This window comes from Ranitomeya variabilis, chromosome 5 (assembly GCF_051348905.1).
Source record: "Ranitomeya variabilis isolate aRanVar5 chromosome 5, aRanVar5.hap1, whole genome shotgun sequence".
NCBI lineage: Eukaryota > Metazoa > Chordata > Amphibia > Anura > Dendrobatidae > Ranitomeya > Ranitomeya variabilis.
This window is the reverse complement of record NC_135236.1, coordinates 8,771,367-8,782,494: the sequence shown is the minus strand read 5'-3', so window position 1 is coordinate 8,782,494 and position 11,128 is coordinate 8,771,367. Positions and strand designations below refer to the sequence as shown.

General features: G+C 49.8%; 1 protein-coding gene across 4 annotated transcripts in view; it reads left to right on the top strand.

The window, feature by feature from the left end:
• The first annotated feature begins 5,904 nt into the window (after positions 1–5,904).
• The window catches only part of LOC143774180 (TSC22 domain family protein 4-like), a 53,319-nt gene continuing 48,095 nt past the window's right edge, over positions 5,905–11,128 (top strand). Inside the window, exon 1 of one of the 4 annotated variants that reach the window (XM_077261541.1) lies at positions 5,905–5,981. The gene's annotated coding sequence lies outside the window, so the exon portion shown is untranslated. Of the gene's footprint in view, positions 6,137–11,128 lie in introns of all 4 variants that reach the window. The other 3 variants (XM_077261540.1, XM_077261544.1, XM_077261542.1) reach the window with 3 other exon arrangements.

The window sequence follows — 11,128 nt, the reverse complement described above, 5'->3', positions numbered from 1 at the left end:
GTTACCAGCTCCGATTGTTAAAGTACTGACGGGTCTGGAGCCAACCCAAATCAGTAGTGTAATTCACCTCAGAGGACGTGACAGTTCGTTATAGAGCAGGGAGTAACAAGCTAGTCATTTTATATTTTACTCCAAAAAAGGTAGGCAGTGTTTACAAAGTATAAAAAAAAGATAAATGAGACAAATCATATGTACAATACAAATTACAAATAAAATGGGATTAAAATTGAAAAGAACACTTACAGGTCAGTCAGATCATTTCATCTCCAGTTTGCCCATGTGCTCAGGAGATACATCAAGATGCATGTCACATCTGTAGAGCAGCTAGCCCCCTGACAAAAGACACTGCAAAAATGCTGCCTCACTAAGTTATTCCTAGCCCAAAACCCAGGCACTCCCCCTGTGGTGACATCACTTAGAGGCGGACACTTCCCCTTTACTTAGACTATGAAAACTATTTTTACGCATATCTCGCTGTATGAACTTCGTATGCACCAAGTTCCCGAGGTGCACCACGTCGGGGCGATTCTTTTAAGTGTAAGCGCGGCGTACTTACATGAACCGCTTAAGGAGAAATCCACGCTTTGCACTTGTTGCGTTTAGCTGCTAGCGGTTTCAGTGAGTGATCTATTGATGGACATCAGGAAAATATAATTCTTATATCTCTAGCCCGGATCGGTGCCAGCATATGTCACTTTAATGGAACAAAAAATCTCATGGTGGCTACACCAGTTTCAACTAATACCATGTGGGAGGGGGAATGAGTAGTTTTAGGGAGACTGCTCTGCCTGCAGCATAGAACCATAAAAATTCTTCAGGGAGGGTTTTAGGATTCACACACACACAAGCAGCAGGCAGAGAGAGAAGAGGGGATGGCCCACAGTCTGTCTCTGGAAAGCCATGTAACCTTCTGAAACTAAACTCACAATATGACATTTTTTACATTATCGTGACAGACAGAAAAAGTGGTGTAAGAGATTGCCAGACAGAAAGAGAGGAGTAAGAGAGTGCCAGACAGAAATAAAGGAGTAAGAGTGCTAGACAGAAATAGAGGAGTAAGAGAGTGTCAGACAGGAATAGAGGAGTAAGAGTGCCAGACAGAAATAGAGGAGTAAGAGTGTGCCAGACAGAAATAGAGGAGTAACAGCATTCTTGAGAGAGATAGAGTAAGCGAGTGACACACAGAAATACAGGAGTAAGAGTGCCAGACAGAAATAGAGTAAGAGAGTGACACACAGAAAGAGAGGAGTAAGAGTGCCAGACAGAAATAGAGGAATAACAGAGTGCTTGAGAGAAATAGAGGAGTAAGAGAGTGCCAGACAGAAATAGAGGAGTGACAGAGTGCTTGAGAGAAATAGAGGAGTAAGAGCGTGCCAGACAGAAATAGAGTAAGAGAGTGCCAGACAGAAATAGAGGAGTAAGAGAGTGCCAGACATAAATAGAAGAGTAAGAGTGCCAGCCAGAAATAGAGGAGTAAGAGTGCCAGGCAAAAATAGAGGAGTAACAGAGTGCCAGACAGAAAAGGAGGAGTAAGAGAGTGCCAGACAGAAATAGAGGAGTAAGAGAGTCAGACAGAAATAGAGTAAGAGAGTGCCAGACAGAAATAGAGGAGTAAGAGAGTGCCAGACATAAATAGAGGAGTAAGAGTGCCAGCCAGAAATAGAGGAGTAAGAGTGCCAGGCAGAAATAGAGGAGTAACAGAGTGCCAGACAGAAATAGAGGAGTAAGGTTGCTAGACAGAAATAGAGGAGTAAGAGAGTGACACACAGAAAGAGAGGAGTAACAGAGTGCCAGACAGAAATAGAGGAGTAAGAGTGCCAGACAGAAATAGAGGAGTAAGGTTGCTAGACAGAAATAGAGGAGTAAGAATGCCAAACAGAGAAGTAAGAGAGTGCCAGGCAGAAATAGAGGAGTAACAGAGTGCCAGACATAAATAGAGGAGTAAGGTTGCTAGACAGAAATAGAGGAGTAAGAGTGCCAGACAGAAATAGAGGAGTAAGAGTGCCAGACAGAAATAGAAGAGTAAGAGTGCCAGACAGAAAGAGAGGAGTAACAGAGTGACAGACAGAAAGAGAGGAGTAAGAGAGTGCCAGACAGAAATAGAGGAGTAAAGTTGCTAGACAGAAATAGAGGAGTAAGAGAGTGTCAGACAGAAATAGTGGAGCAAGAGTGCCAGACAGAAACAGAGGAGTAAGAGAGTGCCAGACAGAAATAAAGGAGTAAGAGTGCCAGACAGAAATAGAGGAATAAGAGAGTGCAAGACAGAAATAGAGGAGTAACAGAGTGTCAGACAGAAATAGAGGAGTAATAGTGCTAGACAGAAATAGAGGAGTAACAGAGTGTCAGACAGAAATAAAGGAGTAAAAGAGTGCCGGACAGAAATAAAGGAGTAAGAGTGCAAGACAGAAATAGAGGAGTAAGAGTGCCAGACAGAAATAGAGGAGTAATAGAGTGTCAGACAGAAAAGGAGGAGTAAGAGAGTGCCAGACAGAAATAGAGGAGTAAGAGAGTGCCAGACAGAAATAGAGTAAGAGAGTGCCAGACAGAAATAGAGGAGTAAGAGAGTGCCAGACATAAATAGAGGAGTAAGAGTGCCAGCCAGAAATAGAGGAGTAAGAGTGCCAGGCAGAAATAGAGGAGTAACAGAGTGCCAGACAGAAATAGAGGAGTAAGGTTGCTAGACAGAAATAGAGGAGTAAGAGAGTGACACACAGAAAGAGAGGAGTAACAGAGTGCCAGACAGAAATAGAGGAGTAAGAGTGCCAGACAGAAATAGAGGAGTAAGGTTGCTAGACAGAAATAAAGGAGTAAGAATGCCAGACAAACAGAGAAGTAAGAGAGTGCCAGGCAGAAATAGAGGAGTAACAGAGTGCCAGACATAAATAGAGTAAGGTTGCTAGACAGAAATAGAGTAAGAGTGCCAGACAGAAATAGAAGAGTAAGAGTGCCAGACAGAAAGAGAGGAGTAAGAGAGTGACACACAGAAAGAGAGGAGTAACAGAGTGACAGACAGAAAGAGAGGAGTAAGAGAGTGCCAGACAGAAATAGAGAAGAGTGCCAGGCAGAAATAGAGGAGTAACAGAGTGCCAGACAGAAATAGAGGAGTAAGAGCGTGCCAGACAGAAATAGAGTAAGAGAGTGCCAGACAGAAATAGAGGAGTAAGAGTGCCAGACAGAAATAGAGGAGTAAGGTTGCTAGACAGAAATAGAGGAGTAAGAGTGCCAGACAGAAATAGAGGAGTAAGAGAGTGACACACAGAGAGAAGTAACAGAGTGACAGACAGAAAGAGAGAAGTAACAGAGTGACAGAAATAGAGTAAGAGAGTGCCAGACAGAAATAGAGGAGTAAGAGTGCCAGGCAGAAATAGAGGAGTAAGAGTGCCAGACAGAAATAGAGGAGTAACAGAGTGCCAGACAGAAATAGAGGAGTAAGGTTGCTAGACAGAAATAGAGGAGTAAGAGAGTGCCAGACAGAAATAGTGAAGTAAGAGTGCCAGACAGAAACAGATGAGTAAGAGAGTGCCACACAGAAATAAAGGAGTAAGAGTGCCAGACAGAAATAGAGGAATAAGAGAGTGCCAGACAGAAATAGAGGAGTAATAGTGCTAGACAGAAATAGAGGAGTAACAGAGTGTGAGACAGAAATAAAGGAGTAAAAGAGTGCCGGACAGAAATAAAGGAGTAAGAGTGCCAGACAGAAATAGAGGAGTAAGAGAGTGCCAGACAGAAATAGAGGAGTAAGAGTGCCAGACAGAAATAGAGGAGTAATAGAGTGCCAGACAGAAAAAGAGGAGTAAGAGAGTGCCAGACCGGCGTTAGCAGTAGGCAGACCAGGCAGCCTCCTAGGGCTCCAGCTCTCCCAGGGGCCTCCAGCCAGTTGCCCGCTGCAAGCACCGGCACATTCAACTATGCAATGCAATGATAGAGGAGAGAGCGTCAGCTGACGCTCCCTCTCCCATCATTCCCCTCTGCCTCTGACACTGCGGGTGCGCGATGACATCACATCATCACATACCTGCTGTGTCCCAGGCAGACTGCAGCCACTGCGACCAGAGCCAAGAGCAGCGCAGGGCATGAGGAGAGGTGAGGATTGTGTTTTTTTTATTTTAAATCTATCAATAAGCGATTACTGGACTGTGGGGCCATTCTCGGGTGCGGGGGTCAGCTACATTATATTCTATGGGGCTGTAGTATATTCTGTGGGGGGCTGTATTACACTCTATGGGGGGCTGTATTACATTCTATGGGGGGGCTGTATTACACTCTCAGGGGCTACATTATATTTTATGGGGAGGTGGGCTGTATTATATTCTCTGGGGACTACATTATATTCTATGGGGGGCTGTATTATATTCTATGAGGGAGGATTGCATCATACTCTTTTATGGGGTTACATTATATTCTATGGAAAGGTGGGCTCTATTATATTCTATGGGGGGTACATTTTATTCTATGTATTAAATTTATTCTATGTATTACATTTATGGAGGACTATGAGTAGTGTATTATACTATATGGAGGACTGAGGAGTGTATTTTAATATATGGAGGACTATAGGGAGTGTATTACACTATATTGAGGTCTATGGGGAGTGTATTATACTATATGGATGACTGAGGAGTGTATTTTAATATATGGAGGACTATAGGGAGTGCATTATACTATATTGAGGACTATGAGGTGTGTATTATACTATATGGAGATCTATGGGGAGTGTATTATACTATAGGGAGGACTATGGGGCATATTATGAAATATGGAGGACTATGGGGAGTGTATTATACTATATGGAGGTTTATGGGGCACGTTATAATATATGGAGGACTATGGGGTGTATTATACTAAACAAACAAAATGCTGCCTATTCATCACGTGTTTGGATTGTCTATGCGGGAACAGAAATTCTTGTTCTCGGCAGCACATCGCCGGTGTAAACTGTAGATGTGCTGCTGATAACATGATACTGTATGGGGACAGATTGATCTAATAGTGATTGTTCTGTTCCTTTCATTCTTTCTCAGTTGGTGTAAAGAGGCCGGGAAACAAGCGAACGACTTCAGTATTGTCGATCACACTCGTTTAGCGGCCTGAGATCAGCGCATGTAAATACACCAGAAATGCTTCTGTGTGATGTGCAATATGTTAGCATTTGGGGCCCCATTTTAAACTTTTGCCTAGGGCCCCACTTTGCCTAAAACGGGCCCTGCACTGGACTGCTGGCTGAACCGGTCATCATCTGCAGGTTCAGCCGACATGAATCTAATGTGTGTAGGGGGCTTTACACTGACCCAGATATCATTAAGGCTAGGTTCAGATTGCGTAGGGCAATCCGTTTAGCGCTAAGCGCTAGCGGATTGCGCTAACGCAATGTCTTTTTAGGGGTCGCGTTAAAAGTCCCCGCTAGCGCAGATCCCCGATCTGCCAGAGCGGGGAACGGACCTCGGGCGCGCCGCGTCCGAGGCGCGCCACAAAAGAACGGCACATCGCTAGCGCGTGCCGAAAATGGCACGCGCTAGCAAGGCGCTTTAACATTGCTGGCAATGGGAGCGCTAACGGACGCGTTGCACGACGTTAATTTCGCCGTGCAACGCTGTCCGTTAGCGCTCACACTAAAACGAAATGTGAACCTAGCCTTAGGGGATTCAAGCACTGACACTGAAAAGGAGAGAAAGGGCAAGACGGCGTCAGGGCGAAGCAAACGAGAGACAGAGTGTCACCAAGAAATGGAGACGTAAGAGACTGGTAGAGACAGAAGAAAAAGAAGCAGAGACTTGTGACAGTTCGGGAGACAGAACTGAGAGGAGTTCGTGAAGAGACAGAGGAGTAAGAACTGGAAGGAGGATAGAGAGCAGGGTGTTAGAGAGACACCCCAAGAGGAGGGAGAGACAGCAGAAAGGGGAGGAGAGGGAGAAACAGGGAAGGAAGCACTTGGGGGACAGACAGAAGAGGCAGGACTTCCTGACAGCCGAGATGTCAACAGGGTGAGCATAGACAGGCAAGAAGGGAACGAACGGAGGATGAGGGGGACAGGGGACACCGACCGCCCAACACCCTGCAGAACTTCACTGAGGAGCCCCCCTGCCACCAGGACTTAGCTGAGGCACCACATCTGCCCAGCTCTCCAGGTCCACTGCAGGTGAGAAGACACCTGCCTCACTACAGGGTTAATGGAGCGCTGCAGGGTAGAATCACTGCTATGAGGGAGCTCACAGCCTGCGTGTAGTGACCTGGCAGAGGCACAGAGCAGCACAGCACAGGACACAGCTCAGGACAGGACTGTGCACAGGACACTCACAGCTCAGTACAGGACTGTGCACAGGACACTCACAGCTCAGTACAGGACTGTGCACAGGACACTCAGCTCAGTACTGGACTGTGCACAGGACACACAGCTCAGTACTGGACCGTGCACAGGACACTCACAGCTCAGTACAGGACTGTGCACAGGACACACAGCTCAGTACTGGACCATGTACAGGACACTCACAGCTCAGTACTGGACTGTGCACAGGACACTCACAGCTCAGTACTGGACTGTGCACAGGACACTCACAGCTCAGTACTGGACTGTGCACAGGACACTCACAGCTCAGTACAGGACTGTGCACAGGACACACACAGCTCAGTACAGGACAGTGCACAGGACACTCACAGCTCAGTACAGGACCGTGCACAGGACACACAGCTCAGTACTGGACCGTGCACAGGACACTCACAGCTCAGTACTGGACTGTGCACAGGACACTCACAGCTCAGTACTGGACCATGTACAGGACACTCACAGCTCAGTACAGGACTGTGCACAGGACACTCACAGCTCAGTACTGGACCATGTACAGGACACTCACAGCTCAGTACAGGACTGTGCACAGGACACTCACAGCTCAGTACTGGACCGTGCACAGGACACTCACAGCTCAGTACAGGACTGTGCACAGGACACTCACAGCTCAGTACTGGACTGTGCACAGGACACACAGCTCAGTACTGGACTGTGCACAGGACACTCACAGCTCAGTACAGGACTGTGCACAGGACACTCACAGCTCAGTACTGGACTGTGCACAGGACACTCACAGCTCAGTACAGGACTGTGCACAGGACACTCACAGCTCAGTACAGGACTGTGCACAGGACACTCACAGCTCAGTACTGGACTGTGCACAGGACACTCACAGCTCAGTACTGGACCGTGCACAGGACACTCACAGCTCAGTACAGGACTGTGCACAGGACACTCACAGCTCAGTACAGGACTGTGCACAGGACACTCACAGCTCAGTACTGGACTGTGCACAGGACACTCACAGCTCAGTACTGGACTGTGCACAGGACACTCACAGCTCAGTACTGGACTGTGCACAGGACACACAGCTCAGTACTGGACTGTGCACAGGACACTCACAGCTCAGTACTGGACTGTGCACAGGACACTCACAGCTCAGTACTGGACTGTGCACAGGACACACACAGCTCAGTACAGGACAGTGCACATGACACTCACAGCTCAGTACAGGACTGCACAGGACACTCACAGCTCAGTACAGGACTGTGCACAGGACACTCACAGCTCAGTACAGGACTGTGCACAGGACACTCACAGCTCAGTACAAGACTGTGCACAGGACACTCACAGCTCAGTACTGGACCGTGCACAGGACACTCACAGCTCAGTACAGGACCTTGCACAGGACACTCACAGCTCAGTACTGGACCGTGCACAGGACACTCACAGCTCAGTACAGGACTGTGCACAGGACACTCACAGCTCAGTACTGGACTGTGCACATGACACTCACAGCTCAGTACTGGACCGTGCACAGGACACTCACAGCTCAGTACAGGACCGTGCACAGGACACTCACAGCTCAGTACTGGACCGTGCACAGGACACTCACAGCTCAGTACTGGACCGTGCACAGGACACTCACAGCTCAGTACTGGACTGTGCACAGGACACTCACAGCTCAGTACAGGACCGTGCACAGGACACTCACAGCTCAGTACAGGACTGTGCACAGGACACTCACAGCTCAGTACTGGACCGTGCACAGGACACTCACAGCTCAGTACTGGACTGTGCACAGGACACTCACAGCTCAGTACTGGACTGTGCACAGGACACTCACAGCTCAGTACTGGACTGTGCACAGGACACTCACAGCTCAGTACAGGACCGTGCACAGGACACTCACAGCTCAGTACAGGACTGTGCACAGGACACAGCTCAGTACAGGACTGTGCACAGGACACTCACAGCTCAGTACAGGACTGTGCACAGGACACTCACAGCTCAGTACAGGACTGTGCACAGGACACTCACAGCTCAGTACAAGACTGTGCACAGGACACTCACAGCTCAGTACTGGACCGTGCACAGGACACTCACAGCTCAGTACAGGACCTTGCACAGGACACTCACAGCTCAGTACTGGACCGTGCACAGGACACTCACAGCTCAGTACAGGACTGTGCACAGGACACTCACAGCTCAGTACTGGACTGTGCACATGACACTCACAGCTCAGTACTGGACCGTGCACAGGACACTCACAGCTCAGTACAGGACCGTGCACAGGACACTCACAGCTCAGTACTGGACCGTGCACAGGACACTCACAGCTCAGTACTGGACCGTGCACAGGACACTCACAGCTCAGTACTGGACTGTGCACAGGACACTCACAGCTCAGTACAGGACCGTGCACAGGACACTCACAGCTCAGTACAGGACTGTGCACAGGACACTCACAGCTCAGTACTGGACCGTGCACAGGACACTCACAGCTCAATACTGGACTGTGCACAGGACACTCACAGCTCAGTACTGGACTGTGCACAGGACACTCACAGCTCAGTACTGGACTGTGCACAGGACACTCACAGCTCAGTACAGGACCGTGCACAGGACACTCACAGCTCAGTACAGGACTGTGCACAGGACACAGCTCAGTACAGGACTGTGCACAGGACACTCACAGCTCAGTACTGGACTGTGCACAGGACACTCACAGCTCAGTACAGGACCGTGCACAGGACACTCACAGCTCAGTACAGGACTGTGCACAGGACACTCACAGCTCAGTACTGGACTGTGCACAGGACACTCACAGCTCAGTACTGGACCGTGCACAGGACACTCACAGCTCAGTACAGGACTGTGCACAGGACACTCACAGCTCAGTACTGGACCGTGCACAGGACACTCACAGCTCAGTACTGGACTGTGCACAGGACACTCACAGCTCAGTACTGGACTGTGCACAGGACACTCACAGCTCAGTACTGGACTGTGCACAGGACACACACAGCTCAGTACAGGACCGTGCACAGGACACTCACAGCTCAGTACAGGACTGTGCACAGGACACTCACAGCTCAGTACAGGACTGTGCACAGGACACTCACAGCTCAGTACAGGACTGTGCACAGGACACTCACAGCTCAGTACTGGACTGTGCACAGGACACTCACAGCTCAGTACAGGACTGTGCACAGGACACACACAGCTCAGTACAGGACTGCACAGGACACTCACAGCTCAGTACAGGACTGTGCACAGGACACTCACAGCTCAGTACAGGACTGTGCACAGGACACTCACAGCTCAGTACTGGACCGTGCACAGGACACTCACAGCTCAGTACAGGACCTTGCACAGGACACTCACAGCTCAGTACTGGACTGTGCACAGGACACTCACAGCTCAGTACAGGACCGTGCACAGGACACTCACAGCTCAGTACTGGACCGTGCACAGGACACTCACAGCTCAGTACTGGACCGTGCACAGGACACTCACAGCTCAGTACAGGACCGTGCACAGGACACTCACAGCTCAGTACAGGCCCGTGCACAGGAAACTCACAGCTCAGTACAGGACCGTGCACAGGACACTCACAGCTCAGTACTGGACTGTGCACAGGACACTCACAGCTCAGTACAGGACTGTGCACAGGACACTCACAGCTCAGTACTGGACCGTGCACAGGACACTCACAGCTCAGTACAGGACTGTGCACAGGACACTCACAGCTCTGTACAGGACAGTGCACAGGACACTCACAGCTCAGTACTGGACCGTGCACAGGACACTCACAGCTCAGTACAGGACTGTGCACAGGACACTCACAGCTCAGTACAGGACTGTGCACAGGACACTCACAGCTCAGTACAGGACTGCACAGGACACACACAGCTCAGTACTGGACCGTGCACAGGACACTCACAGCTCAGTACAGGACCGTGCACAGGACACTCAGCTCAGTACAGGACCGTGCACAGGACACTCACAGCTCAGTACAGGACTGTGCACAGGACACACAGCTCAGTACTGGACTGCACAGGACACTCACAGCTTAGTACAGGACCGTGCACAGGACACTCACAGCTCAGTACAGGACTGTGCACAGGACACTCACAGCTCGGTACAAGACCGTGCACAGGACACTCACAGCTCAGTACAGGACCATGCACAGGACACTCACAGCTCAGTACAGGACCGTGCACAGTACACACAGCTCAGTACTGGACCGTGCACAGGACACACAGCTCAGTACAGGACCGTGCACAGGACACTCACAGCTCAGTACTGGACCGTGCACAGTACACACAGCTCAGTACTGGACCGTGCACAGGACACTCACAGCTCAGTACAGGACCGTGCACAGGACACTCACAGCTCAGTACAGGACCGTGCACAGGACACACAGCTCAGTACAGGACCGTGCACAGGACACTCACAGCTCAGTACTGGACCGTGCACAGGACACACAGCTCAGTACTGGACTGTGCACAGGACACACAGCTCAGTACTGGACTGTGCACAGGACACTCACAGTTCAGTACTGGACCGTGCACAGGACACTCACAGCTCAGTACAAGACTGTGCACAGGACACTCACAGCTCAGTACTGGACCGTGCACAGGACACTCACAGCTCAGTACTGGACCGTGCACAGGACACTCACAGCTCAGTACTGGACTGTGCACAGGACACTCACAGCTCAGTACTGGACTGTGCACAGGACACTCACAGCTCAGTACTGGACTGTGCACAGGACACTCACAGCTCAGTACTGGACCGTGCACAGGACACTCACAGCTCAGTACTGGACTGTGCACAGGA